This window comes from Haliaeetus albicilla, chromosome 9 (assembly GCF_947461875.1).
Source record: "Haliaeetus albicilla chromosome 9, bHalAlb1.1, whole genome shotgun sequence".
Lineage (NCBI taxonomy): Eukaryota > Metazoa > Chordata > Aves > Accipitriformes > Accipitridae > Haliaeetus > Haliaeetus albicilla.
In genome coordinates, this window is record NC_091491.1 from 1,374,658 (window position 1) to 1,401,121 (window position 26,464).

The 26,464-nt window shown below is 41.8% G+C and overlaps 1 protein-coding gene across 1 annotated transcript in view; it reads right to left on the minus strand.

The window, feature by feature from the left end:
• The window catches only part of KSR1 (kinase suppressor of ras 1), a 75,061-nt gene that overhangs the window by 47,664 nt on the left and 933 nt on the right, over positions 1 to 26,464 (minus strand). The window lies entirely within an intron of this gene.

The window sequence follows — 26,464 nt, forward strand, 5'->3', positions numbered from 1 at the left end:
TCTGCATTGGCCGAGACACTGACTCGCACTGTAACAGCACTGAAAGAAATCTGGAGAGCCTCAAGAAATCAAAGACTTCCATCTCCCTGCCCCAAGCAAAGATCAGCCCTGAATAAATCTTTCTTGACAGCTGGGGAAACCTAGGCTTAGATTCCTCTCCTTCCTATTTCTTGCACGCTCCTAAGCAAACCACCGCAAGCCAGATCCTGTGCAGACTTCAATACTGAGTTAGGAGCTTACACACTTTGATGGTTCCGCATCTTATAGCCTTCAAGGCCCAGTTCCTGGTTTGTTAGAGCATACACAGTGCTACCCTACTTCACGGAGATGGGGAAAAGGGAGGAGTCTGTAAGGTGCTCAGACCCTAATACAACACAGGCTCTCAAAGTATTGCAGGTAAACAATTACTTGCCCAACTTATCTGCTGTAGCCCACAGTTATACAGAGGTGAATGAAGCCTGAAGATAACACCAATACTACATTTCTCCCTATAACTAGAATTGTTCAGTGTCCTGGCAAATCAATTGTCTCTCTCCTCCCATAAAGAAAACAACTACCCCACATCCCCTGCTGGTTTTACAATGACTGCAGCCAGAAAGCAGCAAGTGACAGAAGACTACAAAAGGTTCATAACCTGGAGAGGAAACACCAGGCCATGTTTTGGGGATAGAGGTTGTGTTACAACTCATGGATCTCTCTCTAAAATACAAAACTGTAAGTGCCTTTACAGATAATATCCTCTTCATTTTTATGATTGCACTAATCATTCTCACACATCTGTAAAAGAACTCTCAAGTATATTTGATTGTATGCTGGGGGAGGTAGGAATAAAGAAACCAACAGCATGTGCACGTGTAAACTTGCAGCACAAGTAAAGAAGTAGAGTTTACAGCAAGAAATATAAAGCCAGACATTTCCTTCAGCAAGGTCAGGAAGGGAATGACTAATTCTAGGTCCTCGTCATATTCTTGCACTTCCCTTTCCTCTTCACTGCAAGCCTCATCCTGCAAGGTACTGAGCACCCACAGCTCTCAGAGACAGTGAGGGACCAAGGGGCAATACCTTGGATGTCTAGCCTGAGAGCTCCCAGTACTCTGTCTGAAGGGACTGAGCTCCTTTAATAAAGCCCAGGATGCTGTCCCTAATCCCAAAGTTTTTTTTCACATTTATATTTCCCTTGCCTTCCCAACCATCTCCCTTTTGTCTTACACATTTCTGTTTCTGTAGCCTCAATAAAATAAAATACATTCACAAACCTCCTGTCTCCTTCATTCCCTCAGGTACTGGCTGGGGAATGAGACAGATTAGCAGCTTGTTCTCTGCAGCACTTGGACCTACTAGCAGACCAAGGGAAAGAAACAAAACACAACAATATCAAATCCTTTGCTTGTTTGACTCAATTATTTGAGCACTTAAGGAGTTCCATCTTCCCCTCCTCCCTCTGACACACACACTTCCCCAAACTGCTGCTGGGTTGGGCTTTGGGGAAGAGGTTTATCCTGAAAAAGTTTAACTCTATGCAGGAGCAGGTTGCAGGTCTTAGAGCTGAAGTCATTATGTCTCTGCACCTCGGGAAATCTTAGCTAAGAAACCTTATTCTGTGAAATGCTCCAAATTATTAGCTTTCCACTAGAAAGAATGGAGCTATTTTGGCAAGGACTGGAGTCACATTTCTCTTTTCACAGACACTGCGTGAGAAAGCTGCCATGGCTCACTGCTCACATTTTGTTTTTCCAAAAAATCTCTTTGGGGCTCTGTCTTACTGGTTAACATTTGCCTATAGCAACCACATGGGGTTTCAATCATTAGCTTAAGTACAAATATAGTACACCTGAATCCAGATTCCCACCCCACAAAGAACATTTTTTCTTTTTAACTCTGAGACTTTCTTCTAAACCAGGTTGTGCCCACTTAGAAAGTGAAGGAAAATATAGTTGCCGACCTAGTAATCGTTGTATGAGGAAAAACACACAGGAGACTGATAAGCAACAATTGGCCATACAACAGCCAGTGCGGCAACAGCTATTTGGCATCATACAACAGCCGGGAAAGATTTTAATCAACACTTGAAAAATGATCACACACACGGACAAAGACAACAGGCTCCAAGTTTAGCATCTTTAAGCCAGATACAATATCCATTACTTTTGTTAATTTCCAGATACTCCACACAGCACATTTGTCTTTGTGCCTAGTCAGAAAAGGAGGTGGGGTTTTTTTGGTTGTTTTTTTCTTTGGTTTTAAGAGAAGTGTATTGTCACAAATAGTTTGTTAAAACCAAGACTTCCATGAAAGTGGTTTAGTTAAGTTTCTCATTTTCAAAGCATTCTATGAAAACAAACTGAAGTTCTCAAATTTTTCTAATAAAAACCTGCATTTAAAAAGACTTCACTTCTGCATTAAATGTATAATGAAAGGAAATGTGCCAGTTCAGGATCAGAATTTAAGCATTTTGCATGTGTGTCCAAAAATTATTTTATGCAGAAACTGTAAAAAAATCTGAGCTTGACGTTTCACTCCAATTGGGGATTGGAAAAAGCTCTTTGGAGCAGGAAAGTTCTCACATTTGCCATCACTTCCACCCAGAACTCCTGATCACTCCAAGATGCAGAAAACAATCCCTGAGTGTCAGCCTGGAGAAATATTTCTACAAAGCGATTTATACACTTGTTCACCTTCATTCCATTTACCTGCTGAGCTCTGCAATTTTTTACATCTTTCACTTTTCATGCTATACAGTCTCCTTAAGAAACACTCTTCAAAATACTTCATCACCCCTTTTGCATTACATGTGCTTAGCTAGATCCCTTTTGTCTTGAAGTATCTCCTCTGATTATCCACTGCAGAGTAAGTTCAGCAGCCTCTGGGGTTCAGGATTTCTGCTCAACCTCTTGCTCAGATGACTGCATCAGAGGAGGGACTCTGCTGAGTGACAGTGACCAGAACTGAGAAAAAAATATGACTGCTTATGAGAAAATAAAAAGCCATTGTAACAAGCCTGTATGCTATTTTGTAATGGAAATACTCCCCTCCTAAGGAGCAGAGGAAAGACAAAGGGATTCTATGTTGTATTTTTCTGCCTGCAAACTGACAGTTCCGAGTGCTGGATACAAATTCATTCCTTAAGCTTTGAAATTTTTCACTGCAGCCAACCAACTCTTCATCGTTATACAAAGATCACTCGTGGTTTTTTCAGACTCCTTTCATTTACAGTATTTAATCTTGATCTTTCCAAAAGGGACATGAATAAGTTAGGCATCACTGAAAATACTAACTTTGCTAGGATGCTTTTGAACACTGAAATGCCACACCCGTACAATCAAAGACTCTAAATGCCATTGATACTCTACTACACCTCCTGCTAGGTGTGATGTAAAACACTGTTGGGAGTAATTCTTCCTACAGCACTCCTCCAGAGTAACAAGGCCAGAAATAACAGCAAAGGCCTACAAACATTTGAGGGATCCAGCAGTGCTGCAGATAGCTTCTTACCTATCTTATAGGCACAAAGTCAGTGCCTGCATACAACTTTCCTAATATTTGGCTTGTTTGAAAATGGAGCACCTCAGCTCTGCTTCCAAACCTCAGCTGTTCTGAGGATTTCCACAGATACAAAACTTATATCTGCTCAGCCATCATGTGATGAGTGAACAAAATAGCAGGATTCCCTAAGTATCAGCACTTTCTTTACTATCCAGCTTCTGAATCTAAAACATCTTAAAACAAAAAGCTTTCCACCTCCATCCTTTCTTCATAGTCTTACTTCTCTTCTGCGTTTTGGCAAAGGGAATTTATAAATTCAACCCAGATTGTTTACAGTATAATCTTGAAAGTGCAAATAATGAGCAGCAGACTATTACTAGCTTTCCAGCTGTGACCCAATTCAAAGAATACTGAAGTTATCTGAAACAGATTTGCCAGATTCAGTGATTTCCCAGAATGCTGGATTAGGTCCTGTTGGTGTTGTCTGTTACCCTAACAGTGCAGTTGACATTAGAGCCTTGTACTTGGTTAGGTTAGAAACACTGGCATTTCGTAGCTCAATACAAGCAGTTTGGCTGCCCAAGCTGGTCCTCAGCCTAGTGTTTCATCTTCTGGAGTCCATTTCCATAACCTACCTGCAAAAAACCCTGCATGTTGAATCTTGTCTCTACAACGTTGCCACTGCCAATCATTTTCTTCAATTGATAAGAGAAAGGGAGAGGACTGAGCAGTCACCCAAAAATAGGAAGCTATAGCATTACTCCTTCCTTTTCGATTACTCAGCAGCTGTTCTTAAATCAGTTACTCCATTTTTAAATGCACCTGCCAAAACCTGATTTTGCAGGACATGCATCCACCCATTGAATTCAGCAAGGCAGCTGCTGCTACCCCCTTGCTTCAGTGAGAAAGAGCATGGCATTTTAAGTGAGCCTCACTACTTCAAACTGTAACATAGCATCAGATAGAGCAGTGCTGCCATACGTGGTTGAACAACTACTCGTTCATACCTCTATCAAGCTGAAATCTGTAAGGGCAGGATTCCCAGAGATTCTATTACTGAGTTGCTTTTGAGGTCTGCTGCAGTAAAAAAAAGGGCAAATCTACCCTCATGAAGGAAAATACTATTTCTAGAACAGCCACAGTTCTTAAAAAGTCAAGTTTGCCATGTATGTTACAGACACCAGTGCCAAGGCTCGATGTTCTGTTCTGATGAGACAAGCAGACTTTGCTCCAAGCTACTGCTAACAGCACTACTTCCACTGAAACTTCTCAGCAAAAAGCAGTGGATTCTCTGAATGCATCTGAGTATCATTGGAGAACAGGTGATGAGCCATATAAAAGGGGGAAAAAGACAAAAAACAATCCACATAAAAGCTTTTATTTCTTTATGTAAAGATGTTTGTACTGCCAACAGTTTTAAGTCTAAGAATAATGTAGCATCACACAGCTGAACAGACTTCAGCTCCTGGGATTAGATTCTCTATTGCTATGCCTCTTTCATCCATCATGCACTTTTTTTATACTAGCATGTAATACACCAGTAACACACTTCTCCAGAGCGACTAAGAGGTATGCAGCTATAAAACCTTTGGGATCTGCCCTGTAACTGGATTCTAAATATGTAACCCATTCAGAAAGAAAAAAGTGTTAAAAGAAAATATTTTTTATTTACACCATAATTGATATCAAATATTCTCCACCACTCCATATTAGCATTTGTTTCTAAGAGATCAGATGTTGACAATCAGAAGATCTTTGCACTACACAATGAATCAAAACACACTGATAGACATTGTCCTTCCATAGTTTCCCAAAGAATACTCACCTCAAATGTATAATTATTAATATGGGGTTGGGGGCTTCTGTGTTGTGGGGTGGGGGTTTTTTTGCTTCTTGCAGTGAAAATGGAGGAGGGAGATGGCTGAGAAAAACACGTGTTTAAAAAAAATAAAATAAAATATTTCAACTATAGGAAATTGCTTAACTGGAATGTGGCAACTTGCCACATTCTCTGCAAGTGTCTTTTAAAACAGCAAAACAGCTTTATTTTAACAAGCTGCTATGAGACTGCATTTTGGGATTGTCAGAAAGAACACAATACACTAAAACCTGCTCTGTTCAAAATGCTTTGAACCTATAAAGCAAGCTTCCTTATTTCAGAATTTAAGAGGAATAAAGAAAAACTTTGGTATGTTCTGCCATGCAGTGGGGATCAGAGATTTCCAGTTTGCTCATCAATTTTAGAAAATGCTTCCAGACTGCTATGTACAATGCACTGAGGCACAAAATAAAGGAATGAAAAATCTGTGCAAGTATAACTGAGATTCAGCTGCCAAGTAGAAAGCAGGTCACCCACAGCTCAGCTCTAGAAAAGCCTCCTAAAACAATTAAAAAATAAAATAGAGTCAATGGATTGTATGAGTTTTCTTTACCTTTCCTCTAGGTCTGGGTGTACCATTAGTAAGTGGGAATCGTACTGAGTTTGCTTCCCTGGTCAGCTGTCTCTCCTTCTCAGAAAACAAACATATAAACCCATACAGCTTATCTTTCCAATTCCTTCTCTTTCTGCAGTCTCATGTGTCCTCAGGTTAGCCTTCCTACTGTCTCAAAATCAGGAACATGACAGTCTCAGGCAAACTTCTGTGAAGTGTAGTTGACTTACAAGTGCAAAGACAATGTAAGGGAACAGAGAGCCTAGCCCATGAGGTCTAAGACAGGCCTCCCATCAGGCAAGTATCCCCAAACCGACTCTCATGCAACACAGTGAGTAAACACATCTCACAATTAGGCTACAGTAAAACGAACACAGAAATTCCAGTTATGCCTGAGGTATCCTCAGCTGAAGAATCACTTCTCCAAAACACTCCTGATTTCCTAGTATAGAAGTGCTCACACTCCTAGTGTATTCACTTAACTCTATTCTTTGCAGAAGGCTAAAGATTCACAAGGTTTAACATAGTTTGAGAAATTTACTTCTATGCAATTAGGAACAAGGGAGAACAGCATTCTGGATAGCTGATCACCCAAAACCACAGGAGGGACTTCCCTGCAGGTGGATTACAGGTAGAAAATACTCTCTGAAGCCCCAGGACCATCCCACTGAAGGAGTTACTGTTATTGCAATGAGAATGAAGGACTAGTTGACGTTTGGGTTTAATGTGAGATATGAGGAAATGCTATGAAGCAGAAGAATGGTGTTGCAGCAAGGCTTTATTTACTGCCGTTTTCCTGATTTTGTTTTGGAGTTACTCAGGTGAGCTATGTGCATAAACTCTACTGTTTTACTCTGCTATAAAATTGCTGTTCAGTTGCTGGGTTTCTTTGACTGTGTGTTGAATGAGGTTTTGTACTGGACTAGTTCTCCTTCCTTCCTACTCCCCCTGCTATTCTGCAGGGACATGAACAGAAAGAGTGAGGCAACAGGAAGAGTAGGAGTTGCCTCTGCAGAGACCAAGCAGGATGTGACCTCTGTTCCCTAAATAGGGCACAAATAGTCAGATCATGTTATCCAAGGTGGTGTCTCCCTAAAGGAAAGACTATAGCAAGGACCAAAGTGAAGCTGTTAATCTTGGGTTAGAAACTGTGAATTTAATGACATCAGTGGTGTTCTGTAGAAGGAACTTAATAATTAACTGCAAAGAACTTAAATTAGTGACTATTCTGATGGACTCTTGCTAAACAAAGCTCAAACACTTCAGTACTTGAAGGAGCCTCAACTCTGCTAAACTTTGATCTTGCAAAGTACTGGTGCTGCTCCTACCTGAGAGCATCCAGCTCCTGCAGCCTTGGTGCTCTGCTTGCACAGGACAGAATGTCTGGAAACCTGTGTGACCTGTTTGTCCAGCTCAGAGGCTCCCCTTCCCCACTCAGGCTGTGCTGCCCTATTAAACTTTGCTTTTGAATTTAACAGCCTATGACACTGGTTTGTTTCCATGAACTGCCTGACACCCTGTCTCCCAGGGCAGCATACAGATTACTAACTGGAACAAGGCAATGAATTACCATAAGGTAGTCTCATCTCCAAGTACAGATACTGAGCTGTACAAAGTGTCTTTTCAGCCTCAAATCCAAAAAATGGCTGTATTAGCATGCAGCAAAGTACAGTTGAGGGAGGCTTTACTGCTAGTAGCCAAGCACCCTTACTAACTCAGTGCTCCCATGCTGGCTATAGTTACAATCGGATTACTGTTGTTGGGACTGTACAAACACCAAAGATGGTACCCCAATGCTAGAAGTTCATACTTTGAGGGTAGTGATTCACCTAGTTCAGCCTCTTTAATCTCCAGTCAAGGAGAACACACCAACAACTTCTGAATATGCCTGCCTGCAAAGCCAGAGCCTTGGGTGATCTTGTCTATGATGAATTTCTAGTAGTATCCTAGATAATAAGAAAAAAAAAAAAAAAAAAAAAAAAGCATTGCAGTTAAGATGACTAGCTTGGCTAGTGATAGCTAGTATGACTGAACTCCAGAGTAGCTACACGCACATACCATATAACAGGGTTGTGACAGCAGGTGTAATAGCTCAGGCCATTGAAGTCAGGATAGCCACATCTGCTAGGGCCACTGAAGTCTGACCCCAACCTAGCAAGGTAATTTCACATGTGTTTTATTCAACTATTCCCTAGCTCAGGAGTTTGAACACATACTGAGGCAAAGCTCAGAACTGTACTCAATACATCTCTAGAGACTAAAATGGGAAGCTTCTACTGCTGTTTTAGAGCTTAGTCCTCCCCGTGTATCTCTTCTACTAGAAGGGACCTTACTTAGTTTAGTATTGATGACTGTTGAAACAGCGTCTTGCAGTGCTTCAACTCTAGCTTGCTTTTCCTGTTAAGCTGAAACACTATGAAACTAAGTAAAACTGACATAAAGTTTGTTTATGCTTTCAAAGGGTATATATTCTGCCCTGGAAATGAGTACCTCTAACCAGACTGACTCTGTACTACAATAATAACTGGAAATGAACTCTGGACCATCGGCTCCCAGCCACTCTGTGTTAGATCATGTTGCATAAATAACAGCCAAGTCTGGGGGAGGGGAACACTGAGTGACACAGAGCTACCTGCCTTCTGCTGCAAAGGCAAATATTCTTCTAGCAGCTGCACAAAGCTTCAGACTAGTGATGATACAAATGAAACCAACAAGCACAGCAATGGAAGAAAGAGAGAGTAAAAAACTTTGGGTTACACAGCAGCTGAAAGGAAAGGGACCAGGCTATAAAGCCAACTACTATATAGCTTCACTTGAGCTTGAACCTTGAGACTAGCAGATAACTTGTCAGGAGTGTGCTTCAGATATCCAGTCCAGATAAGCAATGCTAAGGCTCCATTTGTCTCATAACCATGCCACCTGTAATAGCCATTCCAATGTGAGAATTACAGTGCAATAAAAGTGCAGTTAAGTCCCTTCTTATCCCAACTGCCACATTGTCCTGTCTCCCAAATACTAAATAACATCAGGACTACAAGCACTTTCTCTGAAACGTGTCTGCCCTAGCTACTTGCCAAGAGAGATTAGAAAAACCGTGGGTAGTATAAATGCTCTCATGAATAGGTGGACTGCTTTCAGTTCCTTTCAACTGAGACTATAATGTGCTCAGCTTTCACTTACAAACATTAAAAAACTCCCTTCTTGTCTTTGGTCATTCTGGAGAATGAGGAAGGATAAAAGAACATGGGTTCAGTATAGGCAGTCCACCCTCTTATTGCAGGGGGGAATTGTAGAGGACACAACTTCTCACCCCAATTGTTCATTCTGAGGAGCCTTTCAAAACATGCTGACACATCCAGTATATCTACACAATAAGATTGTAAATTAGTCTTTTCCTTCACAAAAGGCTCATGACAAATGATGATCTCCAATGAGATACAATGACCTGCTAAATTGTCTATTGGTCTCTTGGGGGGTTTCCAGGACCTCCCTGAACATCATTTCCTAAAGTCTTAAAGTCAAACATCTGCACTTATCCACTGAAAGAATGCATGGCTTGGGTTAATGGCAGAGTCACTTTCCCACATGCTAGTCTTGATTCTTAACTACACTAATAGTTCATTATCAGCCTCAGAAAAAGATTCAAGCTCTTAAAATTAAAAGCAGAGAAAGACCCTTTTAAAGCATTCCTGTAATCACTTCAGTGGCAGAAATTTTAAAGCTAGGTGTGAACAAATGAAATCTTTATACAAACAGTGAATGTTATTTAGGTCACGGGTAGCAGTATTTGCTATTATGGGGGCATGGATGAGAGCATCATGCAAGATATTTCTTGGCACATATATGGCTTAAAAGGAAGAAACATGTATAAGAGGTGGTTCTGGATGGTATGAAGGGACCTGGAGCAGCAAAGCTGATATACAAAGAGAGGAACAAGGAAGAAGGCAATGGAGAAGGGTCAAGAGCAAGACACAGGCTTTGAAAGGTGAAATAGCTCTGATGGTATGCTATCACTGCCAACATATTATGCCAATTCACTGTGGTATTGGTCCCATATGTGATGCAAGGAAAGTAAGTTAGAAGCCCTTGTCACATGGTCTTGTAATCCTGGTAACAGTTCTTTGTCCTTGTGCAGTGGTGTGGAGAAGTAGTAAGTTGCAACTTTTGATCTGGAAGCATGGGCCTTTTGACAGCAGGACACTTCTTGTATAAATTATTAAAGTTTTTTATAGGTTGGAGACCAGCAATGGCAGAACAGCAGAATAGCTGGAAACAGGACTCTACCAATCATTATATTCCCCTTTAAGCCCACTTTTAAATATTGTGCAAGGTAACTGCATCAAATTTGGTACTTGCTTGTGCAACTACAAAGTCTGGACAATTTCTGCATTAACATTTATAGATCAGATGCACTCCATAAGTCAACCCACGATTCATTTCTTTAACATGCATATGGGAGAAATAAAATCAGGGTAAAGTCACTTGCCTGATGTCAGATATGGTCTTCCATAGTGTATCAAATATCCTTTCTCCATACATTCAGTTGAGTTCTGTGCTTCAAAATGAAAGCGTATTACTGTCCTCTGCTCTGGATCAAATCACAAAGCTTCAACTGACCAGTATTTCTCTATCTCAGCACTATGAATCCATCAAGTGAAGCAAGACACCACCAAGAACCTGCAAAACTATTCTTTTAAATCCTACACTGGAAGGAATTTGACAGAAGCAAGAAAGACAAACTCATCTTCAAAAGTACTTAGTAATTTTCCAATAATGAATGGAACCTGAGCTGCATCTCCAGCCTGCGCACTAAGCATTAAAAATATACCCAAGCTTATGCTCATTGTAAATACCAAATAAGCATAATAAATACCTGGAATAAGGTTTCCACAGGTGACAGTTCCATAACATTGATTATATATCTTCAAACTGCATTTTACTTCAGAGGCTATGTAAACAATAAATGGAAGACAGTTATTACTGTAAACTTACTGGAATACTTGGGTGCAGGCAGGCTGGTATCCTCCCATGCTGGGGCTTTCTCACAAAGAATGTGAGCTGAACTGGGAAAAAAGTAATGTTGCTGAAACAAGCATCCAACAAGATGAAAGAAGAAAGGATATCTTATAGCTGTAAAGTTTTCACCACCTTAAGGGACGGGTGAAATAAGGCAGAGAAAGAACCCTTCTGTATTCTAAAAGTATCCACTTTCTCAGTTTATTACCCCTTGAGTGTTGTTTTTTATTACCTTGCCCATTCAAGGTAGACCAAGTCTGAAGACAGTACAACAGCACTTCTGTTTAAATAGCTGGAGCTTCAAGTGAGGGTCAAGGCCACACTGTTTAAGGTATTCAACCTTGAAAGGCACTTATAAAAGAACTGAGCCAGCAGAGACTAGAGCTAAATTCAGCTCTTACCCTAGTTTTAAACTGCTTCAACTCCTTTGTTTCAGCACAGTGACATTCAGTTTCTACTATTGTAAAGGGAAGTGGGCTCACATAACCCAACATTCGTCTAATGTCAACTGGATAACCCCAAGGAACACAACTGGGGTCCTAATAAAGCCAGCTGTACTCTTTGCTACAGTTAGGTCACTTACGTGATACCTTTAGCAGACCAAGTGTTCCATCAAGTGATACGTCTGTAAATAATTTACCAGCAACCCCATAACACTTGATTAAAACCTACTGAAAGAAGATCTAATTAAATTGTCTCTGAAAGAACAGATAATGATATGACGACTGTGTAGAGGACAGATGGCAAGTAGAAGCTCATCAGAACACGAGAAAATAATTTAGAAGAAGGTACTTTATCTGTACTGAATTGTGGTGATCTCCACCTGTCTGATGCTGGCTGTTCTGGAGGTCATTCCTTCATTCTGCCTTTGGGCATCTGAAGTGACAGCAAGAGTACTGGCTGTCCTCATGAGTGGCATTTGGGTACCTGTAGAGTAAGTACCTAGTCTCTTAGACAGCCAGGTTAGAAAGTGTTTACTGCATCTTTTAGTGATTAGCAGCAGACAGCAGGTAAAGTTAGGAACTGCATGAGTCATAGAACTGGCAGCCTTTTTTATAAAGACTGTATAAAGGACTGTTGTTAGCCATCAAGCCATTAATGAGTACAGTACTTGGTAGCCAATACTATAAAACTTTGCAAGGCCATTAGTTTTAAAGCTGTGTATCTGCTGTATTGTGAAAGATATGTCTTACAGATTAACTAATTGTTGGAAAGTACATTATAGGAACATAACGACTACCTTGCCACAAATCATATGCGCTTTAAGATAAAGGAACACAGCTCACAGCAGATGTTCTCCATGTCTTTCAACCTCTGAGGAAGAAAAGAGCTTTATTTCTTACCTCACATCTAAGAGACATGTACACAAACCTAACATCAGGGAGTTAAGTAATCTACCGTAGCCCCAAAGTTCAAACGTGTATCACCCAGTTCAAGGTTTTGCTTGGAAACTAAGAACTTACTGAAGAAAATACAGACTTTTGTAGTCTGTAGAATGAAGCACAATTCATAAGAAGGGCATGAACCATGTGCATGCTGCTTTAATGCTACTGTCTGTTTCCAGTAAGGTAGACCCAAAAAATAAGGCATTTCTCTTCCATTAGCTGAAGGGCAGCCTAGGTAGAATCAAAGTTCATCTCTTAAAGATGTGCCTCTCTTCTCATTCTCATGTCTGAGTGAGTTTCGCTTCTTAGGTCTCTCAGCTGCCATTAAAGAGGAGTAATGTTATAATCTTAATAAATAAAGACTGTAGCATGTTACAGACTATTGCAGACTGCACTACTGGTATGTCACAATGCAGGCCCTAAATCCTATTCTACAAATAGGTCAAACTGGGACAGCCAGGCAGCAGCAGACATGCTGTGGAGTTTCAGAAGAGACAAACACTCTGGCCTAGAAGTCATGCTTATTTCCAGGGTGGGTCCCTGTCACCGGGCAAAGTAAAACTGAGCTGATTTTTTGAGTAGCAGAACAAAGTTAGGGTAAACATAGGGATTGGGCCAAGTGCAGAAAGTCGAGTGGAAACTGCTCTAATATAATCCCCAATACTTTAAAAAAAGTTAGCAATGCGGACACCCAGAAGAATAGCTCTTGCCCATATAAGCCCACATTAGAGGATGCAATACCCAAAATAAATCATACCTTCCTCATTCAGAGTTCATGCCAGCCCTCAGCCACAAATGCATATTTATAGCCCAATTTGCCAGCACCTAGAAACAGGTTTCTTTTGAAGGTATATATTGCTAACTGCATTGCCCAACAGCAAAGGTATAAACAAAAATGGAAATGAAAGCAATATTAAAATATATCAAAATCAAAATTTGGCAGGTACCCAACTACACCATTTATAGACAGATTTGGAAGACAGCCCTTCAAGTGGACAATGGTCATTAAGGCAAGAGATTTTTCCAGTCGTTCACTTGGGAGTTAGCTGCTGCACATGCAACTGCAATGGCAGGGGCACTGCAATCCCCAAATTAGCAGAGACCAAACAGGAAATGCTTCCTGCTTTGGGGTCAGACCCTTAGCTAACGCAAATAGGTCCTATTTCACATGAATCTACATGAAATCCTTACATGAAAAGGATATGAACCTCTTGAGTGAACATGTGTGTTGTGTCACCAGTGTGATCGGTGAAGGAGGGGTGCTCTGATAGTATTAAGTGCCATTGTTCTCATTTTACAAATAATCTTCCTGGACCCCAGCAATTGCCCAAGCGACTTGAAAAGCTCATGAGAACTGAACCATCCCTCCTGAGTGGGGACAGTAACCACTGGATCAACCTGCCTCTTTCTGCCCATCTCTCACTCAGCCTCAGATTTTAAGCTGTGAAAGGTCTCCCCATTGTTTTGCAACCTCAGAACAAGACAGACAACAGTAACTCTTCTACAAGTTGCAGAAATGAAGGTTCAGCCTAGTCTCTGAGCTCGTCTATCCCAGTTGGGGTAAGAGAATCTCTTGCTCAGAGACAGGCTTTCAAAGTAATTAAACATGATTCTGGTGCAGCTACATGAGATCAAAGCAAAACTACACCATGTTATCCACATGGATCTTACAGAAGCTGCAATCTGTTTGCAGTCAGTTACATTGGGATTGGGTACATGCCATTTTTTATTAAGGGGGAAATTGTTAGACTATCTCACACTTCAAAAATAAACACTGCAAAACTCAGCCCTGTCCTTGGTGGTTCTCATAACTGCTGCTGTGCAGGTTAACTTGTACAGTACCTTTCCTGGAATCACTATCATGTAAGGACAGGAAGGTCATGCACTTTAGAAAGTCTTATCCTTAGACAACTCGGCAACCATCTGCACAGCAGCATGGAAACCATACTACATTCTCCCGTGAACAGAAGGCACTCTGGACTACTTAATATGCCAATACTGCAAAAAGAAATGGTACCAGGACTTCTTAGAGGAAATACTCTGAAAATCATTTTTCCCAAAGAAATGAACCTTTATTACTGATAAATTTCAAAATCCCTCATCCATCAGGGTGGCTTTCCAATTTTCCCCATGTCCTCTGCCCCAAAGTTTGAGGCCAGATAAATCTCAGAGCCACAGCTACTTACATTAAGGGGCTGAAGGCTCAACATTTAGAAGAACTCTAAAGAATTCTAGCAACGTGAAGACTCGCAGTGCTTGCTGATACTGTTCCCACACCACTAAGGCTTTGTCAGGAAAGCTGACAAAGACCATGCTGCTAACCCACCCTGCAAAACACAGTTTGAACGTGGAGACTTTATTCTTTGCAGTATAAAGAGGCCATGCCTGGTACGGAAGAGACCTCACACCAGGCTCCTCTTGTTAGAAAGACAGAAAAGGCTGAGCCAGCCTATTTATGTAGAGGATCCACAAGGAGTGAAAGGGGGAGGCAGGGATCGGACCATGCGTTTCCTCGTGCATTTCCCCTTCCCCCCCGCACCTCAGTTTTACAGCTGCAGGAAAGATCAAGCCAGAACTGTGAAAAATTGCTGAGTCAGGCTATCGCTGTGGGGCCTCAGAGGCAGAGAGGCAATGCTTAAGCCTGAGGACAAAGCCTTGTGATAAGGCAGAAAGCTGAGAAGCTAGAAAGACACTGCAGGCTAGAGACAGTCAAGGGGTATGATGCTCCCACCGCAGGCACAAGCAGGATTCACTAGGCTGAAGGTACATAGTGGAACCCTGCCTAGGAAAGATTAAGGACCAGAAGTATTTTGCATTAAAAGAACTGGAAAGAGGATGCAGGTTAAGGCCAGTAGAAGAATTTAGCTAGTCCTGCCTAAGTTTGCACAACAAAAGCCAGAAACGAGCACAGCTGCTTCTGTGAGCTCCCCCACAGCCTGCTCAAAGCTCTTCTGACATACAGCAATAGTCTGAGAATGATGCCCCAAAACATGCCTCGGGCAGTTAGGAGGTCTCTGTCGCCACAGAGTTCACGCTCCCCCATCACCGGCACTTGCAGTCTATCTGGAAAAGGGGCTGCCTTTACCTGTGCAAGGAAGACCCAGCATTCTGGTCAGAACTTCAGCTGCCTTAATCAGATGTTAAAGAGACATTAAGAAAAACTGGCTTCTGGAACTGGACAGGTAACAGGCATTTTATATCCCTTCTCTTCCCAAAGACCTCTACATCAGCAGTGTGTTAACCCTGAACTCTCTGGGCAAGAGCACCCTCAACAGTGCGTGGTCTGCATGTTTCAGAGCTCTTACTGCTCCACTCTGGGAGGACCGGGCATGCTGTCACAGAGACACCTGAGCCACCAGCACTGGTTGAGGCTTCCTCTCCTCAGTCTTCCTCACTCCCCGGTTCCAAACAGCTCCTAGTTGCTCCACTGCCTCACAAAGTTGACTACCAGAGCAACAATCAAAGCAACTTCCATACGTGGGTTTGAGAAGGAACATCTTGTAGTTGTCAGCTCTGCATTCTCTTCCCTGTCCTGCTGCAAAAAACTAGGTGCCTCGAAGCCAGATGTTAAGACTCTCTCAAGTCACCCTTCTTGGCACAACAGTTCAAAAGGACACTGAAAAATCTGTTAGTGAAATGCTACAGGCAGGATCTGCCCCTTCATTAAGGAACATGGCAAAGGCAGTTTGACTCAACTACAGAGAGGAGCTGCAAGGAGCACTCTTAACACTACTACGGACTTCAGCTAAGAGCAGTGCTGCATCACCACTGCATTGCTGCTGCCGAAGTCTCATTTCTCACTCAAATGAAAGGATAGACGCTACTACCTTCAATTGGAAATCTTATGTTGTGAGGTGTCCATTAACTTCAAAGCTCTTTGCCTCAGACCACAAACTAGTTATTCTTGGCAATCGAGGCAATTTGAATAACACAGTAGAAAAAAAATAAGGAAAGAACGCATCAGTGGAACTGGAGTATGCCTTGGCAGCAGAATGGTGTTGTAGATTTAGTTTCCATAAGAATCAAAAACTAAATAGTAGTGTCACCCTAGTAGAAGTATTCAGCTAGCTCTTGCTAAGTTAGCTACACCTCCAGTTACAGATGGGCAGATGGTAACTGATAAGGCCCATTAAGTTAGATGCAAATAGGTAATTACTGCTACAGAGGTGCGTTCAACATTATAAAAAACATCTTCCTTAAAAGTAGGATTATATTTCCTACAAATGCAGTCTCAGCACAAATCCAGCTGTTGTTTTAGTGCAGTAGCTTAAGGCCTGGGCTTACAGCAGCTCTCCTTTCTCCCTCCAAACCTTATTTTCCACAGACTCCACTCAAGTCACGAGCCATGACTGCAAATGGCCCAGAAATTTAGGGTGCACTGAGAAGTGTCCCACAGAAACATGGCCTCATTATACCCATACGAAATGCCACCAATACAACAGTGCTTAAATCAGGCCTGTAGCAGTCAGCCAGTGGTTTTACAAATACTACACTTGACCCACAAAGCAAGACCAAACCAGTTTTAACACACATAATGTCCTGGCTTAATACAAACAGGGTTGACAAGCCCTTAGATATCTACTCTGGGATTTCTCCCACCTTAGCTGTGTAAGCAAATGCTAAGAGTCTTCAGTGTTTGTGCTCACCTTGGCTTACTTCAACACTATGACTTCCTTGCAGAGCGCTTACAGACACCTTTGTATTTCAAAGAGAAAAAAAAACCAACAAAAAACAACCAACCTAACAAACAAAAAAACTTTCTTTTTCCAAAGAGAGCAGGTTGAAGGCCTATGCAAATCTCCCCAAACGGATCAGTCTCCTGATAACAATACTTGTGTATTTTAGTCAGTTGTTTCCTTAAAACAATGGAGAATAGACAAGGGCATAGCTCCCAGAATTCACTAAAATGAGGGGAAAAAAATACTGCATCTGATCTGCACCAAGAGAGTTTGATACTACTAGCTGGTGTTGGTCTGAGGCATTCAGAACTGTCTGTATAGAAATTGTGGGAGAGTTAAAGTTAGAAGTCTTCATAAGAAATGTTTTACTTTGTGAAAAGTTTCGGTTTTGGTCAGAAAGACAAAAGGCCCCTAAACTGAAACATTTTGCTTGGCAGATGAAGAACAGTTTTTAAGAGGGATATGTCTAAAAAAGTCAGGAAGCTTTAAACAAGATCTTACTACTTCTGCTTATTTCAGTGGAGCCATGCATCTGTATCCTAAAGCACGATTTATTCTTCTAGCTTACTCTAAATGTAAGAAGAAGAAAACACTGCTCTGGAAGATGACAATTGTTGCTAGAAGATTCTCTGTGCTTTAAGGATGGGTAGGGAAACAGGTGTGGAGAGGTTCTCCTAGACCACTATAGGCAGCCTAAGGGGCACTGACATAACGTCTGCCAGCAACTGTACTTACTAACAGATCCATTTACCTCCACCATCTAATATCTTTTAGTGGTGATGCCTGGTTGAAGTTCTCAATCTGTAAAACATATTATTTCTTCTTTCCAGTTTATTCAGCATCATTAATAACTAAAAATAAAAGCTCACACTGGAATCTGCAAGCCTCAACAATAGCCCACACACAGAGCAGCAATGAGAAGCTCAAGACTTCCTTTCTAAATTTAGATTGCTTCAAACAGAAGTGAAAGTTCTTTGATAAATCAACAAACCCATGTTTTAGAAGCACATTAAGGACAGTAGAACTGGGCAGAAAAGTGCTTACCTGCCCTGTTAAACTTACTTGCAAAAGGCTTCTGAAGATTTTCAGGGACCCAGACCTGAGGCTCCTGGCTACATTCTGAAAAATGTGGTCAATTACCTGTTTTGGCAGCATCAGATCAGACCAGATCAGAGCCTGGATCTGCTGCACCCCAGCAAGATTCCTCAGTGTCATGTTAATTACTGCTCTAAAGTAGATCTCACAGCTTCTGCTATTAGAGCTCTTCCATTTAGGATAACTAATAATCATCGTATCAGAGGCACTCTGTAGCTCCTGATCAAAGCATGATTCCTTATTCTACTGATTAAGTAAGTGTCCTGTGATTCTTCTCTGCTTTCCCAAGATGCACACAGTACAAATTAGATTTTTCTCTCTAGGCATAAAAGGAGTAACAGAGACCTGGCCTCTCTTCGCTTTAGAATACATCCTGAGATAAAAGACAGCTGTATTTTAACTTAAACCCAGATTTAAAAGTACCAAAAGCAAGAGAGAGGCAGTGGATCCAATTCTGCCTGCAGAATCCTGAAATCAGACAGGGGATAGCTAATGGGCATGAAGCAGCTTCATTGCAACTGTTCTCCGAGTTATACCATCAAATATCCAGGGAGGTTCTGCAGAGGATATTTGTAATTCCTTTTACGCTGACGTTAAAATAATAACTACTGTTCAACTGTCTTCTGGACAGTCACTGCCCTAACTTAAGGTAAGCTAGCGTTTCCCATGCAAATGCAGTGTAGCCCCAGTGGTGAGCCTCAGTAGATTTGGAATTAGTCCTTTAAAACATAGTGCATCAAGATAGATTCTCCCTACTGAAATTTAAAAGTAGGACATCCTGGTCAGTGCTTTGTTTTGCACCATTGACGGGCCAGGGCATCCTTTATCTCTGTCTAAGGGGAGGGTTCAGAAAATGACACACTCGCAGAAAAAACTTCCAAGACAATGACAGGGAGTCACCAATCTTATTCTTAGACAAAGGATGCCAAGGGCCTGCAACAGGATTCAGCCTCAGCCCTCAACACTGTCCCTCCAACCACCTCCCCAAGGATAACCAGAAGAAACACATGAAACTCCTTGTTTTCTGCTTTTAGGAAAATCATTGCTTAAAAAAAAAACCCACAACAGGAAGCTGCCTCTTTTTTTCCTCTCATTCATTAAAGCATGGAAAGTGTATTCGAGTCACAGCCATCTAAGCACACATTCTGTATGCACCATCTGTTACACCCCCTTCCCCGAATCACTTTTGGCTGACCAAAAGTGTTGCTAGTCAAGCTACAAATTTCACAGCCCTTATTTAGGCAGGGAGAGTTCTACTGCAAAGCTGGCTGCTTTTACCTGCCATTGTGGCTTTACTTTGTAGGAAACAAGTAATTTTAGGTATTTTGAATGATATTCTGAATAACACCTGAGAAGGCTCAAACAGAGCCAAAGCAAGTAAATATTTTGGCTTTAAATTCTGTTTTAGTCTTTTCCACACTAATGCTAACATCTTTCTGCTATTGTGTGCTTTGTCCACTATGCTGAACATCACAATCCCTCTGCCAGGCTAACCTTCCACACTTCTGCAGCCAGCTGCAAGCTATTTCCATCTAGTATCTCTTCACCACCCTCCCCGCTTTTTAAAAAAAAAAGAAACCCCAAAACACTCACTTCTTGGAAGCAAAACCACTAGCCAGCTCCTCAACTCCTGTGCACAGCAATTTAAAGCATCACTATATAGGTCATGTTGCTAGTTGAACAGTCTTGAGCTCAGATACATAAGTCCAATGAGATCTCCATCTTCCATGTGCCTACAGCCCCAATAGCTCAGACTTAAGATACATGTGCTGGACTTGGAGAAAGATGAACAGAAGACATCTGTTATCAGACTGGGCTGTGATACACCCATGCCCAGAGAGATTAGGGCCTAAGCTAGGGTTTCAGTTTCTACCTCAGGAATGCTCCAGGGTTTAGTTTAAACAGCTTGTGCAAAAAAGCAGGTTTACAACATAGACAGTAAGCTCAGCCACAGAACTGGCGACCATCAACTAGCACAGGTTCAAGTGAACACTACAGCTGCACCAATGATTACTTCGTGTTCCTTGGAGTGCATACAATGGGAGTACAGCTGGGCTGGGACATGCCTCTGGGATCTGTAGGTGGCACAGGAGCTCTGTGCAGCTCTGGCTTAAGGCAAAAGACATACCTGACCACCTATATACTTTGGTGGTTCTCAGTTGTCCTCCCACCTTATCAGCAATACAGAGTTTCTCTAGTTTAACTTGGGACTGATCCTGTTCTGGGGGCACGGACTACAACCATGACCTGCCCTCACCTGAACTATGCCACTAAGGAATAGCTGCAGTCAAAGCCAAGCCAGATGACCAAACTGTTTCTTAATCACGTCGAGCTAGTCTTTGACTAGGTTCAGACTCTCGCCAAGAAGCAGGAATGCCCACGACATTTCTATGCACAACTGCTCACAAGTTATGTCTTGGAAGACCTACCCATTTCTTTTGGAACAGATGTGTTTCCAGATTCAAAGAGCCTCTGTTCCCCCAATTTGCTAGCTGTGGCAACACTGTGCCACTGGTAGGATCAACTGTGTGGGATTACTCTATGGGAGCAAGAAGTGAGCAGGGAGGGAAGTCTCTTAGGAGATTTCCGAGTCAGTATATTTGGGTGGTGTCATCTATACATCATTCTGCGCCTTTCACCACAGCAGTAATCTAGCCAATACATTCTCCAACCCCTCAAACAGAGATAGCCACACATGCTTTCATTGCAATTTTCCTTTTAGTAAAAAAAAAAAAAAAAAAAAAAAAAAAAAAAATCCCCATGGGCTGAAAATAAGGATAAGAAATCTTAGCCTGAAAGGAAAGGTGAGGATTTACCCCTCAAGCATCTGAAATATTACATGGTCTATGCTGGAAATTTCATTCTAAGCATAACTATTCCCTAAATAATTTGGTGTGTCACATGACTTCTTTTGTTATATGTTCCTATTTATGAACAAAAACAGGTGATAAATTTGTGTACCACCATGCTGACTCATAGCTGTAAATTTGTCACTAGTATGCAGCTGTAACACTAATTGGGGTTTTCCTTGTCTAAAATGCAGTTAATAGCTAGCATTTGAACTTGAGTAGTAGACCAGGTTCTGCTCAGGTAGTATCTGTGCAAGCTCAGTTACATCCATGAGCTTAGTTAGATACAGCTGAAGTTCAAGTTGGGCTACTTTACCGATTAGATCAATTCTGAACATGCAATAAACATCAGAAATTGTATGCGGAGACTGAGGTTTGTCTGGCACGACAGACTATGGGTTCCTGTTACTGTGTGTAGGCACGTACGTACAGAGGTCTCAACTCCACGCTCTGCTAAACTTCTTTATTGGAGGTCAGTTGCTGAAAAGGGTCTCCAAGCTGACTGTGCATGAAGATGAGCAGGAATAACTCCGTTTTAACATAACCCAGTGACCACACAAGCAGTCTTAGAGAGACAGAGGCAGCGTAAAGCCTTACTCCGATACTTCTTTTCTTGTTTCCCAATCAGTGCATCGTAGAATCCAACCCAAGGCGAGAAGCACATGCAGACCTTGACAGAAAACAGAAGGGAGTCCCTTGTCGTATCTTCATCTTGATGATAACCTACTCATCAGAGCTCGTCCTGGAAACTCCAGGTAACACTGCTGCTGACTTTTTTTGTCAACATTTATACAAAATCAATGGTAGGAGATGAGTTAAATTCCATTATGATGTGCAAATTCTGATCATATACAGAGACACACTGTCACAAAGAAAAGATGATGTCTACAGATTTCATAATAATATATGGTTCTCCCTCCTTCCAAGTCAAACAGAATCTCTGTTGAAGCCTATCTTATACAAACAAGCACACAAATTTAAGAAAAAAGAAAGCATCCTACAAAAAAAGACGACACCTTTAAGAAAAAAAAAAAAAAGTGTTGCATATATGCAAAAAGTAAGATGAAGTAAGAGACTCTCTTCTCTTACATAAGACCTGTTGGAAAAGGAAGTCTTTTCAGCTGAACAAGGCTCATAAACATGTGGCTACAGGTTGCAGTTTGGCCTGAAAAATTCAGTACTCCCACTACTTCCAATTTACAAACACAGTGTCTTCCTTTTCTTATGCATACCACATGCCCAACTTCCAGTCTGCAAGTTTGGACAATTACAAATCTTCTTCTCCTCTCATGCCTTCCCCCCAATTTGCAAAGCATTTGTTTCTGCTTAGGGATTGCTTGGTAAGATATAAGCCTTTTCTATCCAAATTGCCAAACGACTTGAGATAATGGCAAAGCAAGTTCAAACATATTTAATCTATAGGTATCATTCAGCCAATATGAAAGATTGATTTGTGGAATAGTAGACTTACTTATCTGTGACATAGAACAGCTGGAGTCAGGCTTTCAGATCTGGTGGTGTATTTTCTGGAGGTGCTGAACAGAAGACATTCCTGAGGAAGGAGTCAAAGTGATCTTTGCACGTGGGGCCAAGAGTGTCTCTATCATAGACACAGTCTGGCCAAAGAGCAACGAGGACAGTTTTTCTTAAAGACCAGGCAGATCTTAGCAATGCGTGCTACCGCCCCACCCTGACACTCCCACCATAACCAGTTTGGAGGCAGCTTCCATGCTAGAAACACTGCAGTTAGTTCTTATGATTTAAGAACCAAGGTGGAAAGAAAATACATCTGCAATCTATATACACTCCAGGTCTCAGTTCAGCCTGGTCCTGCCACATCTTTGCTGCAGTTAAAAGTGGTGGTGGGATGAGGGGAGGGAAAGGTGTCCCACTTAGTCTGGGAATTCCCAGTTTACCAAACTACCTATGCTATTTCCAGCAGAAGGGATTGAGAAACCATAGGAACCTTCCCTGCAGCCCACACATAGGACTGTATTCTCCTCCTCAACTCCAACAGGCTGGCTTGAGCTGCAGTGTTACAAGTTTCATGTGCTTCACTACAGACGTCCAGTCTAGTCCCATTATCAGCTTCCTAACCAGAGAAATGAATCCAGAAAGATACTGATTTTACAAAGAAACATGGATAAAAATAATATACTTCTAACTTTGCAAAACCAATTTAAGAGTCATGCAAGGGATCAGTAGTGTAGGGACCAACAGAGTTGTTTCTTTCCAAGGATACTTGGAGCAACACTGGATGCTCGCCACACAGCAAGACATTTTTTGCTCTCTTGCGTATGGGTTAAAATGACCACTATTTTCCATTTCAGTTTTGTAGTCGACTTGAGAAGTGAGTAAACCTGCTAGGACAGAACTGAAAGCAAGCCACATACCAAAGCGTAGGGTAAAGAGAAAGAACACTTGAGCACTTATTTGGCAGAACATATAAAACTTTTAAAAAAATACAAGACCTTGTGGCATCAGAGAACCTACTCTGTTAATAACCAAACTAACACAATCTACTTTCCACTACAGGGAAACTCCCTGCCCTTCTAAGAAACAGTCTTCCTACACGTGAAACAGGGTCAGCTCATGTAACACATCTACACTCAACACGTTATTTGCAAGCGATTCCCATAGCCCGTTCTTTACCCCCCCTTCCTTCTGTATTACAGAAAGTTCTCCCTGCACTCATTTGAGCTACCATGAGTGCTTGTCTTTACCTGCCAAGGTCCCAGTTTGAAATCTTTATCTACCATGTGCTTTATTTTGAGAAGATCTTATACACAAGAGGAATGAGGAAGGACTTAAAGCATTTCAGTAAATTGGGAGGGACATAAGCATGCATTCAAACACCTTTAGTTAGGCTGATGTTCTTGACTTCAAAACACACACACATTATGAATCATGTGGTGTAATACATGACAGCTGTCTAAGCTGTGAACAGCACAGAGGGACATGGTGCCAAAAGGACCAACCTAGTATGTCTAGTGGACAAAATAAAATAACACAAGCATTTAGATGAATTTGCACTGGTGTTTTAGGCTATTGATTCCATTCTCATTACTTCAGGGCCGTGCTAACCTTGGGATTAGAAATGGCAATAAGCATACACTGCTGTCTGACCTGTGCTGGTATAGAGTTTAGAGAGCCACATCCACCTGACAGTACTCACCCCCATGCATGGGTGGTCTGAATGCCTGCGGTTTACTGATATAGAAAATAGTGTTCAAGCAGATAGCCCTTCACCTGTTAAGTTCACCGTTTTGACACCAAAACTAGGCATTACAGAACTTTCAGAGATGTATGAGCTATATACAAATCATATTATAGAAGCTTCCCTGCCTTTTCGTCCCTTTGAATAAAAACAAAAAGTGAAATCAATAAACTGATTTTTGACTTGGTATATTGGACTGTCTTCAAGTCACACATGTGCAGCCTCACATTTGGCCTCAGGAGCTACTTCTTCAACTTCCAGAGTCAAGTCCCCTCCTTTCCCAAACTAGTACTTCCTGCTTCCAGTTTGCTGCTTTTATCTATCTCATGTTTTATCATTTCCTTGTGGCTTTGCTACACAGTTTACCAGTTATACTGCTGCAGCTAAGTTTTCATAATTCTTTTTCCATGAAAAAGTTTCTGGATTCAAATCCAAAGTACAGATGAGGCTTGCAGGCCCAGCAACCATACCCCTAGTAGCCACTAATCATGACCCACAGAGCCATTCGGTGACTCGTCAAGGCCACCCAGAGAACCACAGCAGGCACTGGAGATCTCTGAGCTCCTGGCTTCTGGTTAAACTACTGACTCTTGAGGAGTTGCCCACAGTCTGCACAGAGCTGTGCACCACAGTTAAACCATCAGTAACACTAGTGGGCTCTCTGCAGTATCAGAGCACCTGCCTCTACTGACACGATCTGATAGGCAAATGCCTATGACCACACGTACAATTCTGACATGTTAACCAAGGCACGATAATTACACCACGTAACGCCACAGGCAGGCCACCTGGTACTTGAGACAACACTGCAGCCCACCAACCCTCTGGTGCACCATGGGAAATTAAAACTTAGGGAAGTAAACACAGACCCTCATCTCCTACAGTCTGGTTCTCTGCTCTCCGTCTGTAGATGGACCCACTGCAGACTGGTGCAGAGAGTTAAGCACAGGACTTGGGCTATGCTTGACAACGTGTATTTTGGTATAGGCAACTGAACAGAGCAAAGGGCACAGAGTCTATATCCATGCCCATGGCTTCATGTGTTGGCAGAGATCCAGCACTTGGTAGAATTCCCAGAGAAATCATATACTGGACAGTGTATCAAAGAGAATTTTTTCAGCTAAGATTTTTTCCCTATCATAAATTTTATGATCATCAGGGAATGCGGCACCCATTTGTTTAAGCAGATAAATGTTTAAGAGGAATGCATGCACACACTCGACAACTATCACTAGAAACAGCTTTTGTTGGTTTAAGAACCTGAAGATGATAGCAGGCCTTTACCCTTTGTGCATAAAGGTTTCCTTTTAGAACAGGTCCACCAGCAAAATACTGATGATCGTTTTCCAAAATTATGCTAATTGACATTGTTTGAGCATTAAAAAGGCCATCAGTAGGGTTGCCAAAAGCCTACACAAATATTGTTTTGGAAAGAATAGCCTTTTGAATGCTATTTGGAGGTGGCAGGAGGAAAGAGTGTTACAAATTTGAAAAAAAAAGAAAACAAAACACCTCACAAAACAAACAAACAAAACCACAAAAAAAGGCAGAGGAAGAAAAAAGGAAGAACGATAGGGTTCCAAGAGGTTGTGCCAAAAGCTACCTACCACCTATTGTTTCACAATTTTTTTCCCAACCTTCATTTCTCATGTGATGGATTTTGCAGCATGTATGTTTGTTGGTTACACTGTTGTAATGATCTTTCTTCCTAAAGGCCCAATGCTCTAGCTTCACAGCCTCTACTATCAGGCTAGAGAAAAGGACCATTAGCCTTTACGTAAAACTTCTATCAAAGAAAGGGTCAAGGGGGGATTGCTTACTCTCGCTTAGAGCGACACTACCTGCACAAAAGGTAAAAGGATATGTTATTTAAGTATGTAAAGGTCAAACAAGCCAAGCAAAAATAAATCTACATTCCCCTTCTAAATGCTTAGGCAGACTCCTGTACAGATTCAGCCCTTCTTTGAAAGCATCACAACAGCACGTTTTCTGCTTAAAGAGTTTCATATAATCTTTCTAAACAGCAAAACACCTCTCCAACCCAGACCATGATGCTGTTTGTCAGCCACACCAACGGCGTGAAAAGGAGGGTCAGATAAGATCAGTGAAACTGAGCCAGGGCTAGAGAGACAGGCCTGGAGTAGAGGGCAGGAATCATCAGAAGCCGACACCAAGGACCTGAGGGGAAGCGTGACTCTATCCAGCTTCCCAGGACAGGCGATGCAGCCACCCACCTTCTGCTGGGGAACCTCAGGTCACCTCTGGTCCCCACCTCACATCCCATCTCCCTTCACAGTGACGCCGGAGC